Source organism: Macrotis lagotis, chromosome 1 (assembly GCF_037893015.1).
Source record: "Macrotis lagotis isolate mMagLag1 chromosome 1, bilby.v1.9.chrom.fasta, whole genome shotgun sequence".
Taxonomy (NCBI): Eukaryota; Metazoa; Chordata; class Mammalia; order Peramelemorphia; family Peramelidae; genus Macrotis; species Macrotis lagotis.
The window spans coordinates 162,458,871-162,476,664 of record NC_133658.1 but is presented as its reverse complement, the minus strand read 5'-3'; the positions used below and the strand labels follow the sequence as shown (position 1 = coordinate 162,476,664).

Genomic DNA, 17,794 nt, shown 5'->3' with positions numbered 1-17,794 from the left:
TCTTTAGCTTCTACTTGTCCAAATCTAATTTTTAAGGTATTATTTTCTTCAGGTAGCTTTTTTACTTTTTTTCCAATTTAACAAATTCTATTTTTCGAGGAATTAGTTTACTTATTTTTTGTATATCTTTTTTTTTCCACTTTTGTGCTTTTTTAACAAAGCTATTGACTTTTTTCCCCCATGATTCTCTTGTATAACTCATTCATTTACCCAATTTTTCTCCTGTCTCTTTTATTGGATTTTTAAAAAGTCCCTTTAAAGCTTTTCCAGGATTTATTTTTAAACTTGAGATCAATTCACATTTTTCTTTGAGTCTTTGCATGAAGGTTTTTTGACATTGTTGTACTATTTGTTTTGTTCTTCCCTTTCACCCTGGTCACTATCCATATTAAAATCCCTTTGTTGTTTGTTTGTTCTTATTCAGATTATTTCAAAACTTTTAAAGTTGAACTCTTATGCAGAAGTGAAGGGAGCACTGCCCAAGTCTCATTTGCCACAGTTTGGAGTGAAGCTAACCATTTGCCTAGTGTGGTACTGGGCCAAGAGGAATCTGGTCACATCCCAAGGTCATGTAGGACTTGACCCCTTGGTTGCTGCTGTACCAAGGGACCTTGGACTTTGATCTGCACTGGGCCACCCACTGACTTTCTGGGGTTTGGTCTGTTGCTGATTTGTCTGGACACTCATTGTACTGGACATTTGCCTGAGTGAGACAGACCCTTCTTACCAACTGTCTAAATTGTCTTGGACTGGAAAATTGTTTTAAACAGTATTTTGTGGTGCTGGCCTTCAAGAATTCATTTTGAAGCATTTTTTATATTTGTTTGAAGATGAATTTGAAGAGTTCAAGTTATTCCCTACCTTATTCCACCCTCTTGGTTCCTAGAAGTCCTGTTCTTCACTCTTTGAACCATCTCCGAGGAGAATAATATTCAAACATTGTCTGTCATCTCATCATTTTTCCAACTCTACTATAGATGTTGTTCTTTCTGTGCTTCTTATAAACAAGAACAATTTATTCATTTTACGTCTCCTTTCTTCCTCTCCTAATTTATCCCTTTTTTCACCCCCTTCACTTTTTTTGAGGTCATTCCAATATAAACTCATATCTACGTACTCCCTTTATGTAGTCTCTTTCTAACTATCTTTATAATGACAAAGTTCTAAAAATATGCATATAGCATTTGCTATAAGAATGTTTAATCTTATTGAGTTTAACCTTAGTGAGTCATGATGATCTTTCTCTCTCTCTCTCTCTCTCTCTCTCTCTCTCTCTCTCTCTCTCTCTCTCTCTCTCTCCCCCCCCCCCCCTTTTAACCATTTTTCACCAGGAATATTTTGAAGTCTTCTTTTTTCAAATATATAATTTTTTTCCCTTTAAATATAATAATTCTGTTGAATAGGCTGTTCTTGAGCTAGGTAGTCCTATTCTTCATTTAGCATATTCTAAGCTAAGCTCTCTTCACCTTTAACATGGAAATTGCTAAATATGTTAATCAAGACTCTGGCTCCATGATATTGAATTATTTCTTTCTGGCTACTTTTATCATTTTCTCTTTGACATGTGAGCTCTGAAATTTGGCTCAAATATTTCTGGCAGTTTTTATTTGGGGATATTTTTCAGGAGGTAATCAGAGATTATTTCATTTTCTATTTTACCTTCTGGTTCTAAGATATCAGGAAAATTTTCCTTTTTAATATCTTGAACTATATCTAGGATCTTGTTTTTTTTATCATGTCTTTCAGATATTTCTCCTTAAAAATGTACAAATGGGGTGGCTAGATGGAGTAGTGGATAGAGCACTTGCCCTCGAGTCAGGAGAACCTGAGTTCAAATCCAGCCTCAGACACTTAATAATTACCTAGCTGTGTGGCCCTGGGCAAGCCACTTCACCGCACTGCCTTGCAAAACCTAAAAAAAAAAGTACTAAGTCAAAAACAATAAAAATATGAAATATTTCATTGGAAAAATAACTGACCTAACAATAGATTGAGAATATAGGCGTTGTATTGTCATTGCTGGGTTAAAGGGAATAATCACTTGTATTAGTCTTTGGGTATAGTTTGAGATTTCTCTACAGAATGGCTAAATCAGTTCACAACTCCGCCAACAGTGCATTAATATCCAATTTTCCCAAATCCTCTCCATTATTGATCATTTTCTTTTTCTGTCATCTTAGCCAATCTGATAGGTGTGAGCTTAATAGTAATTTTAATTGCATTTCTCTAATTAGTAATGAATTGAAGTGTTTTTTATATGACTACATTAAGCTTTAATTTCTTCATCTGAAAACTGCCTGTACATATCATTTGACTATTAATTGATAGTCAATTATAGATCAATAGATCAATTATAATCTTATAAATTTGTTATTTACATATGCGTGTGCATGTCTGTGTGTGTATATGTGTGTGTATTTAGAAATGAGAGTCCTTTATCAATAACACTAGCTGTGAAAATTGTTTCCCAGCTTTCTATTTTCCTTCTAAAATTGGTTGCATTGGTTTTATGAGTGCAAAAAATTTTAACTTAACAAAATCTAAATCATCCAAATTCCAATTTATTATATTCTTGGTATCTTGTTCATTCATAAATTTCTCCCCTTTCCCTAGATCTGAAAGATAAAATATTTCTTATTTTCTTAATTGGTCTATGGTATCACCCTTTTTTATCTAAATCCTGTACTTATTTTGGCCCTATTTTAGTATAGAGTATGAGATAAGGGTCTATGCTATTTTCCAATGTTCCCGGCAGTTTTTGTCAGTGAGTTCCTATCCCAGAATCTAATATATTTGAGTTTGTCAAACAGTAGAATACTATAGTCATTTTATACTATTTTCCAGTTTTCCCAGTAGTTTTTGTCAAACAGTGAGTTCTTATCACAGAAATTAATGTCTTTGGGTTTGTCAAACATTAGATGACTATAGTCATTTATTATTGTTGCTTTTGTATTTTCTCTAATCCACTGTTACTCTCTGTATGGTAAAATTCATTTATGAATCCATCTGGACCTGGATTTTTATCTTAGGGAATTTATTGATGTTTCTTCAATTTCTTTTTCTTAAATGTGGTTAAATATTTTATTTCTTCTTCTGTTAATCTGTGTAGTTTATATTATTTCAAATATTCATCCAATTCATTTAGATTATCAAATTTATTGGCATACAGTTGGACAAAATACTTCTGAAATAATACTTTAATTTCCTCATTCGTGGTAAATTCACCCCTTTCATTTTTGATCTGATTATTTAGTTTTCTTTCTTTTTTAATCAGATAATCTGTTTTAAATGTTTATCTGTTTTATTTTTTCTTAAACTCAGTTTTATTTACTAATTCAATGATTTTCTTAATTTCAATTTTATGAATTTCTCCTTTGATTTTCAGAGTTTCTAATTTGATACTTAATTGAGGACTTTTCTTTTTCTAGCTTTTATTAATTTCATGCCTATTTCATTGACCTCCTTATTCTGTATTTTAATCATATAAGTATTTAGAGATATAAATTGCCCTTAAAAGCTGTTTTGATTACATCCTATAAAATTTAGTGTGATATCTCATTATTGTTATTGTCTTGGATGAAACTGTTGATTATTTCTAGGATTGTTGTTTTATTCATTCATACTTTATAATTACATTATTTGGTTTCCAATTATCTATAACCTCTCTAGTTCAAGATATGCAATAAGCAGTCATGAAGCTGGTAGTTAAGAGAAAAGATATAGTTGTATAAATAAATCTGAGAATCATATGCATAGAAATTTTAGGATATAGAATAGGTTTATGAGGAACAAGTGTCAGGGAAAGATGAAATCCTATAAAGTTTTGCTCAGATAAAGGAATTCCAGAGTGTTCAATCATGGAACTAGATCAACACTAAGCATAATGTAATATCCATCTTTTCCCAACATTTTTAAGTCATTTTCACTTTTTAATTTCCACCCCATTCTTAAATGATCATGTTGTACTTATATATTTGTCTTCTGTTATCTGCTGTTGATTGTTTTCTATTATTTTTAAACCTTTATTCACATTAGTCATTTCTACTTTCCCTTTTCTTCCTTACCCTTATAGTGAGACTCTGATAAAACACTACCTCTTCCAAGTCTTCATTACTTATCAAGACTCCATAATTTTGGGGCAGCTAGGTGGATAGAGCACTGGCCCTGGAGTCAGGAGGTCCTGAGTTCAAATCCAGCCTCAGGCATTTAATAATTACCTAGCTCTGTGGCCTTGGGTAAACCACTTAACCCCATTTGCCTTGCAAAAACCTAAAAAAAAAGACTCCATAATTTGAATAATACTTGCTCCCTGTACTTTTATGTGTTATGACTCACCAAGGCAAACTAGGTGGTGCAGTGATAAAGTGCCAGACCTAGAGTCAGGAAAACTCATCTCCCTAAAGTCAAAGCTGTTCTTAGAAACTTATTGGATTTGTGACCTGGACAAGTTACTTAACCTTGTTTGCTTCCATTTCTTCATTTGGAAAATGATCTGGAGAAGGAAATAACAAACCACTCCAGTATCTTCATCAAAATAACCCCAAATGGAGTCACAAAAATAGGACATGATTGAAAATGTCTGACAATAATCAAAGGAATCACCAGATGTTCTAGTAATCATCTGATTTGGCAAGAATATGGAAGGGCTTAGACTGGAAAGAACATCAGATTTTTATTATTGTTAGCAGGTTGAGAATTAGCTGGCTCCATAAGTAGGGAGAAATCAACCATTATTATTACTCCCTTCTTTCTCTGAACCTTACTGAATAATCATTCATCTGACAACACTTACATATCCATGTCATCTCATCCCTTGGAATACAACTAATCACCTTAACAACATCAGATCTCTCCTGAATAGACCCTAATCTATATGGCTTTGCAGCATGTATTCAAAGCTCCTTCTTTCTTTTCTCCCACATGTTACCCTCTTATACCTTTTAAAAACCTGAAATGAATCAAGATTCTCCTCTGACAGGTCCTTTTTTCTTCCTTATTTTCACCTGGAAGCTCCTCTTTAGTTAAAAAAAAAAACATAAAACTTCATTCTCTTCTGTAATTCCAAAAAAAGGAGTGGGTGGCAACATTAAGTACCTAATAGAATCTGAAGTAGAATCAGCAATTCTCTGCCTCAGCAATTTAAGACAAAATCATGAGTTTCTTATTCCAAATATATACAGATATGGATAGAAACAAGAATGTGGAAAGATCACTCTACTTAGTGTCAAAAAGAATTGGGTTTGTGTAGTTGCTCTTAAAAGTTTTGTGACCCTTCTTCCACCCCAGTAAGTCACTTAACTAGTTTGAGATTGCATTTGCTCATCAGTAGCATTTAGACGATGATATTTAAATAGGGAGATTGTGAGGAAAATGCTATGTAAAGCTTAATAGGTTTAAGAAATGTGCATTTGAAAATACCTATAATAAAATTAAAATTTTCTCAGTAGTGTGCTCCATTCTAATGTTTCATCATTACTTATAGGTGACTTAGTCATCTGAACAACAAAACATATATCTGTCAGGGGATAGGTCAGTCCATAGAATTCTGTTGATATTCTGCTGGTGTTCTTTTGGATTGATGCATGAGAAAACCCCCTCCACCAATATAGGCTGGTAGCTTCTCTGAAACTGAAAGTCTTATAGAGTTTCCTAGAGCACTGATATGTTATATTTCCTTCTTTGAACACTTTTCCCATTGTTAATTTCCCTCATATCTGTGGTGTCAGCTGCAACTTCTAAGCAAATTATACTCAGATTTCCATCTTCATTCATAATCTGAAAGCTCAACCTGCTGATTATAGGCATCCCCAACTGTATGTCCACTAGCACCTCATACTCAACATTTCCTCATCAAAGTCATAGATTTTATCTTAACCTTGCTCTTTCTTCTGACTTCTACCAACAGGACTACTAATTGCCCCATCTCAGATAGTCAAAACCTTGAGGTCATCTTGAATCTTTCCCCTTCCTAACTTAGTTACTAAAACTCATTCAATTCTACATAGAAACATGTTTCCCCATTTATCTCCTTCTTTCTAGTGCCATTGCCACCATCCCAGAACAAACTTTTCAAAAAATAAAAAGTGAACTAAACTCCTAGACAATTGAAAGGCCTTTTAAAATCCCCCCCCCATTTTTGCACCTGTATCCAATCAACCCCTCCTATCTCCGACAAATAATCTTTCCTATATATAGTTCGAGTCATGTTACTAGTCTCAGAAATCTTTAGTGATTACCTATGGACTTCCATAGGTATTTCCCTTCTGTATATTCTATGCTTTGCATTCTCATTATCTGTATGTAGTAATCATTTATTTGCATTATCTTCTCTATATTTCCATTTGTTGAAAGGAATTTAACCCTTTCCTTTAAAATCCAACCCAAATATCATGCTTTTATGAAGTTTGCTTTGATTCCCATATTGGAAATGAATATCCTTCTTGAGCATGAGATAACTTAAAAACAAATAAACACAGATCTCAATACAATACAGTATCTCATCAATATGTAATCCCTTCCAGTGAATTAATAGTAACCAATCTATGACAGATTATCTAGGGCCAATGGAAATTGGCTGAGTGTTTTTCTATTTTCACACAGCTAGTATCAGAAGCTCCATTTGAAGCTAGATTGTTTGACTCCAAGCCCAGCACTCCATCCCTTATGCTATACTTGATTTCAATTCCAATTAAGGTGGATTCTACCCCTAAATCATAACTCAAATTTGCCTAGTTCTTTTAAGTTCACAACATATTTTCTTCACAACTGACCTCTAAAAATAGTCACAAGTCTTACTATACTCTTCATTATACAGATAAGGAAATGGCCATTCAGAGTGTTTAAGTGACTTGCTTAAGATAATAAAGCTAGTCTATTCAAAACCAGGGTTCAAACCCAGGTATGTTATTATGTTATTAAACTCCATGAGAAAAGGTATAGTCTTTTATCTAATCTCTTTATTCCTCAAAAAGAAAAATGGCACAGTATTGTGCACATGATAAACACAATAAAAGTTTGCTGAATGAATATCAGATAACTTGCAAAACACAGAGAAAAAAAGAAGAAAAATCCTATTATAAAGATTAGTAAAGTACCAAAATGTCTATTATCATAGAAATTACATATTTATTAAGTATCTCATATAAGTAAGGCACTGTGCTAAAAGCAAAGAAAAGAAAAAATTCAACCTGCATTATAGGAGATTACATTCTAAGCAGTGAAAGTACAAATAAAAGAGAATCAACAAAGTGAAGGTAGTAGAATAAAAAGTAGACTGAAAGAAATGACTTCAAGAATGTGGGATTTTAACTGACAGTAGTTGAGGAAGAAGAAAATGTCCAAAATAACTTATAATAAAAGTATATCAAATAAAACAGAGAGGTCAAGAGAGGATGAACACTGAGGAAAAGTATTGGGATTATTTTTTTTTAGGTTTTTGCAAGGCACATGGTGTTAAGTGACTTGCCTAAGGTCACACAGCTAAGTAATTATTAAGTGCCTGAGGTCAGATTTGAACTCAGGTACTCCTGACTCCAGGGCCCGTGCTCTATCCACTGTGCCACCTAGTCACCCCAAAGCTTTTGGATTTTTGAAAGAATCATGATAAGAAAGAATTTTCTATGAATTATGAGATGGAAGCCAAATTATAAAATAATGGAGGAAGACAAACAGGTAGAAGCAGAAAAAGAGACTTTTTTTTCAACATGTTTGTCAAAAAAAATGGGACAAATTAAAGGTGTTTTGCTATAACGGGCAGGTGGCCTGGTTTGTAAACTTTATATTCAGAGCCTATAAGTGATTGAATAACATAGATGGGGAGAAGGCTATTTTTACCCCATCTGGTGGAAAGCAGAGGCAGCTTGGTGGCAAAGTGGTCAATAATACTAAGCTGAAGACCAGAAGACCAGAGTTCAAATGTAAACGTGATAGCCATGTGACCCTCAGGCAATCCTTTTAACCTCTTTTAATCTCAGTTTCTTCATCTGAAAAATGGGAACAAGACTGGTACCTACCTCATAAATTTGTTGTGAAGGTAAATTGAGATAGAATATGCAGAGTATTTCACAAACAAATATGATGATAATGCTCTCAATAGAAATAGTAAAATTTTAGATGAGGGGTGAGAAGAGGAGAAAAATTCAATTTTGGACATGTCTCCTTTACCTAAGGAACAGCCATGAATCAATATCCAATAGGAAGCTAACACAAAATGACTACAATTCAGGAGAGAGACTTACTCTAGACATGTATATTTAGGTGTCATCTGCATCAAGATGATATACTATGATATCAACATAGGAGATTTTTAAGTGAGAGATTATACAGAGAAGACAGAAGAAGACACTTGGAGAAAAAACTGGAGATAAAAGAACAAAGTGAATCAATTTAATATATCTATATGCCTTTCTCCAGCATAGAAGTAAATGCAGAGAAAGCAGCAACTGGGAGTTTTCCCAATAGGGTTGAGGATTGACAGGGAAAGAAAATGGTCAAATAGAAAATAAATTTTGATAATAGAATATAATTGAACTAGTGTGATAAAACTGAGTATAAAGTAGGAAAAATGAGGCCAGAAAACTCATTGAACTGGGTGAAAATGAAGCATGTGGTGAGAATGAAGTATAGGAGTAAATCAGAAGAAGAAAAAAGTGAGTCAGAAGAAGTTTATGTGAAGAGAAGAAAATTTCAGAGATCGAAATCATGGAGGTGGCAGTTGTGGGCAAAGAATAGAATTTAAGTTTGCTAATTCCTATGCAATGAAGCTCCAGGTTATCGGATTTGGGATGTCTGTTTAAATGGGAAGGCAAGGAGCTTAGTGGGATGTGAATTATTTATAATAATTATCTTTTATAGTTACTAAGTATGAAGTGATGGGTTAGAGATGGTTTGCTTTTGTAAAGCAAATAGACTAGTATACTATAATATATAGAATGAAGTATTATTTTTAAATCATAACACCTGGAATGATTTCTATCAGTCAGTCCCCTGGTTTGCCCCAAAGCAATCTCACAATTTTAGTTTAGTCCTAGGGGTCCCTAGAAGTATACTGAACTCTGACATCCAACATTCCTTTCTACTCTAAATCTAGGATCCTATGACCTAATTATAGCTATTAGAAATAACTATCCCTCACCTCATTAAAGGAAATGCTTAAGTAATAGCTCTTAACCCATCTATTAGGAATATTAATTATTCAGTTCCCTTATCATGAATGTAGACAATAGAAAATCCTTTTTCTTGTCTGAATTAAACCAAGAATTTACAATTCTGGAATCCATTATCAAGGGACTAGATCACTCCCTTCTCTTTATTTTTCCTAGTTCCATTTCTGACTTGAGAAGACTATATCTCAGTTCAGCAGTAGCTGAAAGCTACCAAATCAGTCTGCTGATTTAGCAAACCACTCAGCTTCCAAGGAGAAAAAGACTCCTAATCAAAACAGTAGTTTCATTACCTTTGTATTATACTTTCCTTTCTGGAAACTGAAAAAAGATGGTCAGTATTAAAACACATCTTCCTGCTGCACATGATGTTAATGTACTCTAGTAATAAAACTAATGGAATATTTTATGCACTCTGAAAATAGCTGTTCTGACCTTTTCTCTCTGGAACCCTCTCTGCCTTTTTTACCTCCCTTATTTCTTTCATGATTTGGGGGACATTTTTCAAAGCTTTGATACATACATACATATATGCAGATGTATATTTGCATATGTATATGTAAATAAATATAATTTTTAGAGGTGTTTTGGCAAAAGGCCCAAACTTCATGTTTACCTATCTCAAAATGGGAATTTGGCACTAAAAGAAAGACACATATAAGTCTCTTGAGCATCAGGATTGTTTCATTTTTGTATGTACCTAATGCCAAAGATACAGTAGATATTCATTAAATGTCAAATGGAATAAAAAAAAGACAGACACAAAGAAAGACAAACGTTAAAAAAAAGGTTTAAAAACTCTCACATCCCTTCTTCCTGGATGAAATTTTTCATTCATATGTAATCAAATGAGAAGAGCACAGAAAAGATGACAGTCCAAGAAAGCAACATAAGCTAAATGAATGTTTCTATAAATCTGAAATAGGTAACAAGAAAATGGATATTTGGGTCAGGCATATGATATGTGTTTAGAATTCTTCTCCTCCTCTCTAAGTTTCCATTGATAGCTATAAATATTAAAATCCACATTCCATAAATATAAAGCTTTCATTTCATTGAAATAAAGCTATAAAGTACCTCTGTGAAAATCTTTATTTTGTTCATTTGTCCTCAATTTGGTTTGGTCTGGTTTGATTTTTACACAATCTCCTCTCACCTATTGACCCTTTTAGTTATTATGTAGAATAGAAGTTCACATTTCAGTGGTAAAACCTCAAATAACTGGATTTCTTTAGATGTATTATCTCTAGGGAAATAGGGCAAATCACAGAACAAATTATAGCCAACTCAGTCAAAAAAGAAAAAAAAATTCAATTCAGCCCACTACATAGAAAGTACTAGGTTCTACACCAGGGCTTCAAAGTTTAAAAGGAAAATGTCCCTGTTTTCAAGAAGCTTATGTTCTATGGGGGAGATTCAACATCTACATAAATGAGTACAAGAGACTTAACAGTGATTTCACAAAGGAAAATGAACTGGGTTGTAAATGAGGGATTCCAGAAAAGGCCTAATTCAGTCACAATCACAATATGTAAAAAAAAACATGGAAGACACAAGAAAATAGAATGACAAAATTGAAAGAGATTCTGACCTTAAGGAGATTATGTTCTACATAGAATTTATGTTTTAAAACAGTAACTCCTAAAGTGTTGTCTTGAGCATCCTTATCTTTCCTATGTGATAGTTACCATTCAGAGAAAATTTAGAATATTAATAACATAGTAATAGGCATATTCACTAAATACTAAATTATGTTAATAATATTTTATTTACTAGGGTAGAAAAGTGAGATTATACATTTAAAAATCTATTCAACAAATATTAGAAAAATTTATTTTTTTCCTTTAGATAACCAGATTATACAATTAATTTAAATATTCTTGTTCTTGAGCATCTACTATTTAGGCATTGTAGTAGGTACAAAGAAAAGCAAAATGTGAAGTTTACAGTTTAACCAGAAAGGCATGTGGACAATTAACCATTATACAATACTACTATTTAAATGCAATGTTGGGAGTTTTTAAAGTATAATATAAAAATACAATGTGTCTATAATGTTTTAATGCAGTTTTAAGTAACTAAAGCTTTTGGAAGCAGAGACTTTTGGAACAAACTAGATTTAAATTCAGTCCTCCTGACTCCAAGGCTAATGCTCTATCCACTATAGCACCTATTTTTCCCACTTAGAAATAAATTGTCACAAATGTAGAAACAAAAAATTTTTTAGATTTATTTTTCCTGGGTAACCTTCTATTAGAAGATATGGTAGTCCTTAAGGATCTCATTGAATGCTTATTTATACTAGTATTTTGAAATGAAAGATGAAGAATTATCCTAAAAAAGGTTTGAAATAAAATATTATTATTTTCAATTATCATCTTAATGCAGAGCGACTGACAAGGGTATATGATTTGTTTAATACTTTTTGGAAGATTAGAAGGTTTTTTTGTAGATTAACCCAAAAGACAAGGATGTCAATGATCCATAGAGATCTCAACCTTCATATTAGTCAGTCAGTAAACATTTATTAATCTCCTACTGTTTTTCCAGACAGTGTAAAAACAAAAAAGCAAATCAGTACCTGAATTCAAAGAGTACTTTTTGATGTTGAAGAAAAGCAAGGATCCTGTCATCCTAAGGTTATCTAGAATGATGATGTTTGTCCTTTATTGTCAAAGAAGACCACAACATCAAGAAGGTGATGTCATGACTGTTGTACCCAAAGAGTGAGGTGGAGACCAGAATTTGATAAAGTTGGAGATCTTTAATATTCCCGGGGACTATCTAGGGTATTAAGTACCCAAATCAGACAGTACCTGAGTGTTCAGGGGATAGGGTTTTTAATAGTGTTGGGGGGGTACTGAGAGTAAGCAAAATCCTGAAAAGCAAAGACAGATACATTATTTTGACATATACATATGTAAACATATGGTTCCATATAGATAGGGGTGAGAAGGGGTCAGGGTCCTTGTGTAATGATTGAACATATTTTCTGAGATGGAAGGAGTCAGGAATTTACTATCTTATGGTTCCAGCCACATCTGGGGAAGGGGGAGGCAGTTCTGAAATTTAATAGATGCAGCAAGATAATTATGATAACAAGGGTGCTTTTTAAATCTTTAGACAATTTTATGGTATATCCATGACCCCTTGTATCCTATCAGACTATTTTCAGACCCAGAGGTGCCTAGCCAAAGTTATATTTCTAAGGAATTTCTCAGGGCCCAGAATGATGTCAGGGACCCCTTTCTATACAGGAATTTCACAAACATTGATATTGATATTGTACTTCATGACAAGCACATGAATTGGATCTGAAGAAGGGGATGCTGAGACAAGTCACCAGCCTTACTTTCTCCTCCAGAGTCATCTGGGTCCAGTGACTACATATCAATCTGGATGCCTGAAGATGGTCCTGGATGAGAGGCAATCAGGGTAAAGTGACTTCTCCAAGGTCACACAGCTAAGTAACTGTCAAGTATTTGAGACTAGATTCAAACTCCCATCCTCTTGACTAAAGCCAGTCTCTATCCTTTGTGCCACCCATCTGTACCCTAAATTTATATAAAACAGGTAGTTTGGGGAGGAAGGGTACTAGGAAATTTAGGAAAATGGAAAAAAAATCATTGAAGTTTTTGTATAAGAAGTAGTAATTTGGTCAAGACTAAAGGAAACCAAGAATTCCAAATGGAAATGAATAGAAAATTCATTGCAGACATGAGAGAAATTCAGTTAATGCAAAAGATAACAAATAGGAGTTGGAGCTTTTGTTGTTGAACAGTCATTCTTCAGTAGCATCCAACTTTTTTTTTTAGATTTTTCAAGGCAATGGGGTTAAGTGGCTTGTCCAAGGCCACATGGCTCAGTAATTATTAAGTGTCTGAGGTTGGATTTGAACCCAGGTACTCCTGACTGCAAGGCCGGTGCTCTATTCACTGCATCACCTAGCCACCCCAGCATCCAACTTTTTTGACCCCATTTAGAGTTTTCTTGGCAAAGACACTAGAGTTGTTTACTATTTCCTTCTCCAGCCCATTTTGCAGATGAGGGAACTGAGGAAACAGGGTTCTATAACTTGACCAGGATCACACAACTGGTGTCTAAAGACAAATTTGAACTCAGGAAGAGGAATCTTTCTGACTACAGGTCCATACCTAGATGCCTCAATTGAGCATAGTGTATGTGAAACAGGAAGTATTGCCCATGTAGACTGCATAGAGGGGAGTGATTTGTAAGAAGTCTAGATGTCAAGGTAAAAGGAAAGGTAACATACCATCAGGTTGCTGAGAACTTTAAATGCAAAAGATTTTGTTTGCATAAAGGTCTCCTTCATTAGGTGGTGAACTTCTTGAGAGCAGGGACTTAAGGCTAGACCTGGTTCTTTGTAGGTGCTTAATAAAGGTTTATTGACTGACTGGATTCATATTTGATTTTAGAGGTAATAAGGAATCACTGGAATACTAAATAGAGGAATGATGTGGTTAATTTTACATTTGATCACTGAATGGCCAATGGATTGGAACAGGGAAACATTTGACAGTAAGAGCAACTGGATGAGCTTGTGCCAACAGGTTTCTTAACAAAAAGGACTTATTAGGCAGAATGCCACGAAGGACAGTGCCTTCCAGAAAGCAGACACCCAATAAATATTTATCAGCTGAATAAATGAATAAATGAATGAAGCACCAGTCCAGTGTCTTCTAAAACCATGGAACCTCTTCGTAATTTCATTTCAAATGCAGCATACATTTTCTTTGATTTCTTTGGCTACAGAGTAATAAGCAAACAGGACCAATCTATGACTGCTTTGGTTATTGCACATTGTCACTTAGATTTAAATCATATTTTGTTCTGTTCGTTTTTAATGTTTTTATTATAAAAGGGAATTGGAAAGCAGCACAGTCACTTGTCATGCATTAATAAAATCTACACACACACACACACACACACACACACACACACACACACACACATACACAAACACACACACTAGCACCCAGCATTGGAAAGGTATCTAGAGAAACAAAAGGATAAAGAATAATGTTTTAGTTACTTCAACATTGTAGAGATTGTCTGCCAAAAAAGCAATCTATGGAGACTTTAGCCATTTCTTAACTCCCTAACATAAGAATTAATTTTCATTGTTAGAAAACTGCGTTATCCTCTACCCTGAGTTGAAAATCAACTTTATGACTTTGGGAAAAATCACTTAATCTCTTTGACACTCAGTTTCCTCATTTGCAAAATGAATCAGTTGGATAAACTGTCTAAACCTATGAAACATTGATCCAAAAATGAGATTCTTAACTCTAAGAGAGTCAGCTCTGATGAGGTTGGACAAAAATGAAATTTCTAGGAGCAAAAATGTATGTGGATAGAGAGTCTTACCTACCAACTCTAACCCTTTATAAAAAATATTTCCAATAACATGAAAGGTGTTCTCAAACAAAATTTTAAGACAAATAATTTTGGGTGGGAAAATATCTCAGGAAGAAACTCAGGGCCCTGTTAGAGCAAAAACCTTAGGACATTTCCCATAGCAGAAAAACAAAAGAGATCCCAGACATCAGTACCCAGAGTTTGAATCTTCTGCTCAGGAGGTTGCCTGCAGGGAAGAGATGGGGCAAAGATAAATGAGCTCACCTACAATGCAGCAAAAGGGGGAGGAGAAGCGACTGGGAAAAGTATATCTGGTAGCTCCTAATTTCATGAATTATTAATACTATTAGGAGCTAAACTCAGATATTTCTATCGTGAAAAAAATATCACAGTCTAAATTTCTTTCTCTTTTCTCTGCTACCCTTCTGTATTATGCCTGAAAATGTTTGTTCCTATCAGTGGAATAGCTGGCCACATTCTTTCTTTTGTTTGCTACATTGGAGTTATTTTTAATTCTTCCCTTTCTCTTCTGCTTCACATCCACCCAGTTTCCAGGATTTCCCAATTTGACTATTCAATTCTTATCTATCTCTTCCTCTTTATTTTCATTACAACTCTACCCCCACCTCAGTGTGATCTCTTAGGTTATTCAATAACCTCCTAATTTACTTTCCTGACTCCATTCCATCCTTAATTTTTCCATATTTCTTGATACTGCATTGTTCAGATTAGTACATTCATCTGATCACAATCATTTTCTGCTCAAAACTCTTTAGAGCACCTTGTTTTCTATGGAATAAAGTATACTAACTGTTTCTTTCTGACATTCAAAACTTTCTACATCCTCAGTTCAATGAGTATTTCAAATAGTATCTCATAATGCTCCCTTCCATAAATTTGTTTAGACCAAATGGTTACCCTGCTGACATTGTTGCCACACCCTCTATGATATAAATCATCACCACAACTAAACTCTAATCCTCCAACCCCCAAAACATGCAGTCATACACAAATGGGTATTCACACATATGCTTGTGTACACACACACGCACGCACGCACACACACACACACACACACACACACACACACCTGTCTGTTAAAATCTATCATTTTCTTTAGGTCGCAACTCAGGTCCCTATCTTATCAATGATTTTTTTTCCCTTTCTCCTAATCCCAAATTACTCAAAAAGAATTTTATCCTTACTCAAAATTGTCATAGTATAGGGATAGCTAGGTGATGCAGTGGATAGAGCACCAGCCTGGGAGTCAAGAGGACCTGAGTTCAAATCAGACCACAGACACTTAATACTTACATAGCTGAGTGGCCTTGGGCAAGTCACTTAAACCCATTGCTTTGCAAAAGTAAAAAAAAAAATACAAAACAAAACAAAATTGTCATAGTGTCCTATCTAAATAGCACCCTTTTTCATACATCATGCTGTCTGTGATATCAGAGTTATTTATGCAAAATAACTTATGGTGGAATGACCTTGACTGGTCATAGGAAGACTGTGTAGTTCAGTAGAAATGAACACTGGAATTATAGTCAGAGAATATGAGTTCCAATCCTGGACCTGTTATCTCCTACTTGTGTGACCTGACCATCATCTTAATGATCTGTTATAGACTTTTCCTAGGCTGAAGATGATGTTCTTTTCCTTTTTGTGTGAACATTGACACCTTTACTCTTCTCCAGTATCTACCATTCAATGACAAATGAGAGTCAGTTTAATATTAATCTTTGTATTTTCAGTGCCAAGCATAATTCTTTTGATAGAGTAAGTGTTTAGCAAATATTTGTCAAATTGAAGAGGATATTTTTCCCCAATATGCTTTTGTTTACTAAGAATTAATGCTATATAATGTGTATATCTACCTGTGTATATATATGTATATAGATATATAGATATAGATATGTAGTAACTTATATATACTTAGATATGTATGTGTATTGATTAGTGTATATACATATCTATGTATATCATATTTATACATTGATAAACATATATCGATTAATAATATAAACCCAAACAATATGTGTATTTGTACAAACTCAAAAATCACTTGACTGATGGATATATATTGCTTCTATCAGAAACAGTCTTTCAAAAATGCAAGTAGACCCAGATAGATTATCATTATTCATTCCATCATTTAGCAAACATTTGTAAACCTAATATGTGGAATACACTGTATGAGATATGCTAATAGGCAACTGTGTGGTGCAGTAGATAGAGTGTGAATTTGCAGTAGCTTACTCAGCTCTGTGATCTTAGGAAAATGGCTTAAATTTTCTGAGCCTTGGTCTCTTCAGCTATAAAATGGGGTTAATAACTGACCAAGACTGGTGTGATGATCAAATGAGTTAATATATGTGAAGTATTTTTTAAACCTTAAAGTGATATGTAAAAAGCTGGGTTATTAATATGTCTACTCTTCATCCTAAATCTTTTTTGTGAATTTTCATATTGAAATTCTACTTCCATTTTTTTAAAGAATATTTCATTGACCCTCATATCTAAAGTAGATAAGAGTCATCTTACACTTCAAATTAGAAAGTGATGACTTAACTATGGCAGGAATTCAACCATTATACTGTAATGAGGTTCTAACATATGTCTAAGAGTCCTCTCTCCATGTAAAGGATACTGAAGAATCTTTGATCGAGGTGGGTCATGGTATCAAGAAATGGAAATCTCTTGGAAATGCATTGGCACATTTATAGATATCCTATAAGGTGGTTCAGGGCAGCTAGGTGGTACAGTGGATAGAGCACTAGCCTTGGAGTTAGGACAGGAGTTTGAATTCAGTCCTTTGCCATTTATTAACTTTGTGACTTTGGGCAACTCACTTAACCCTGATTACCTTGCATCCAGGACCATCTCCAAACATTCTAATTCATATCTGGTCACTGAACCCAGAGCATTCTGGAAGAGAAATTTAGGCTACTGACTTAGCACAGCATCCCCTCACTCAAATCCAATTCATGTGCTTGTCATGACATCATCTTCCTGATGTCAAGGTGTTTTTAGGGAATGAAGGACACAAAAAACAAACAAACAAAAAACAAAAGCTGGTTCAGTTTAGCTAATTATATGTTGAAGATAAGTCTCTTTGGGAAAACATTCAAAAATGCCTCTTCCTCTCTGAGACTGTGCCCTTGGTGAATTTGTAGAATTTCTTCATTCAACACAAAGGAGAGACAATGATAAAACTAGAGTGACTATTGGCCTTCTCCCTTCCAATGCTGATG

General features: G+C 34.2%; 1 protein-coding gene across 4 annotated transcripts in view; it reads left to right on the top strand.

The window, feature by feature from the left end:
• Positions 1-17,794, top strand: part of SYNDIG1 (synapse differentiation inducing 1) — a 305,302-nt gene that overhangs the window by 213,593 nt on the left and 73,915 nt on the right. The gene's annotated exons all lie outside the window — the stretch shown is intronic.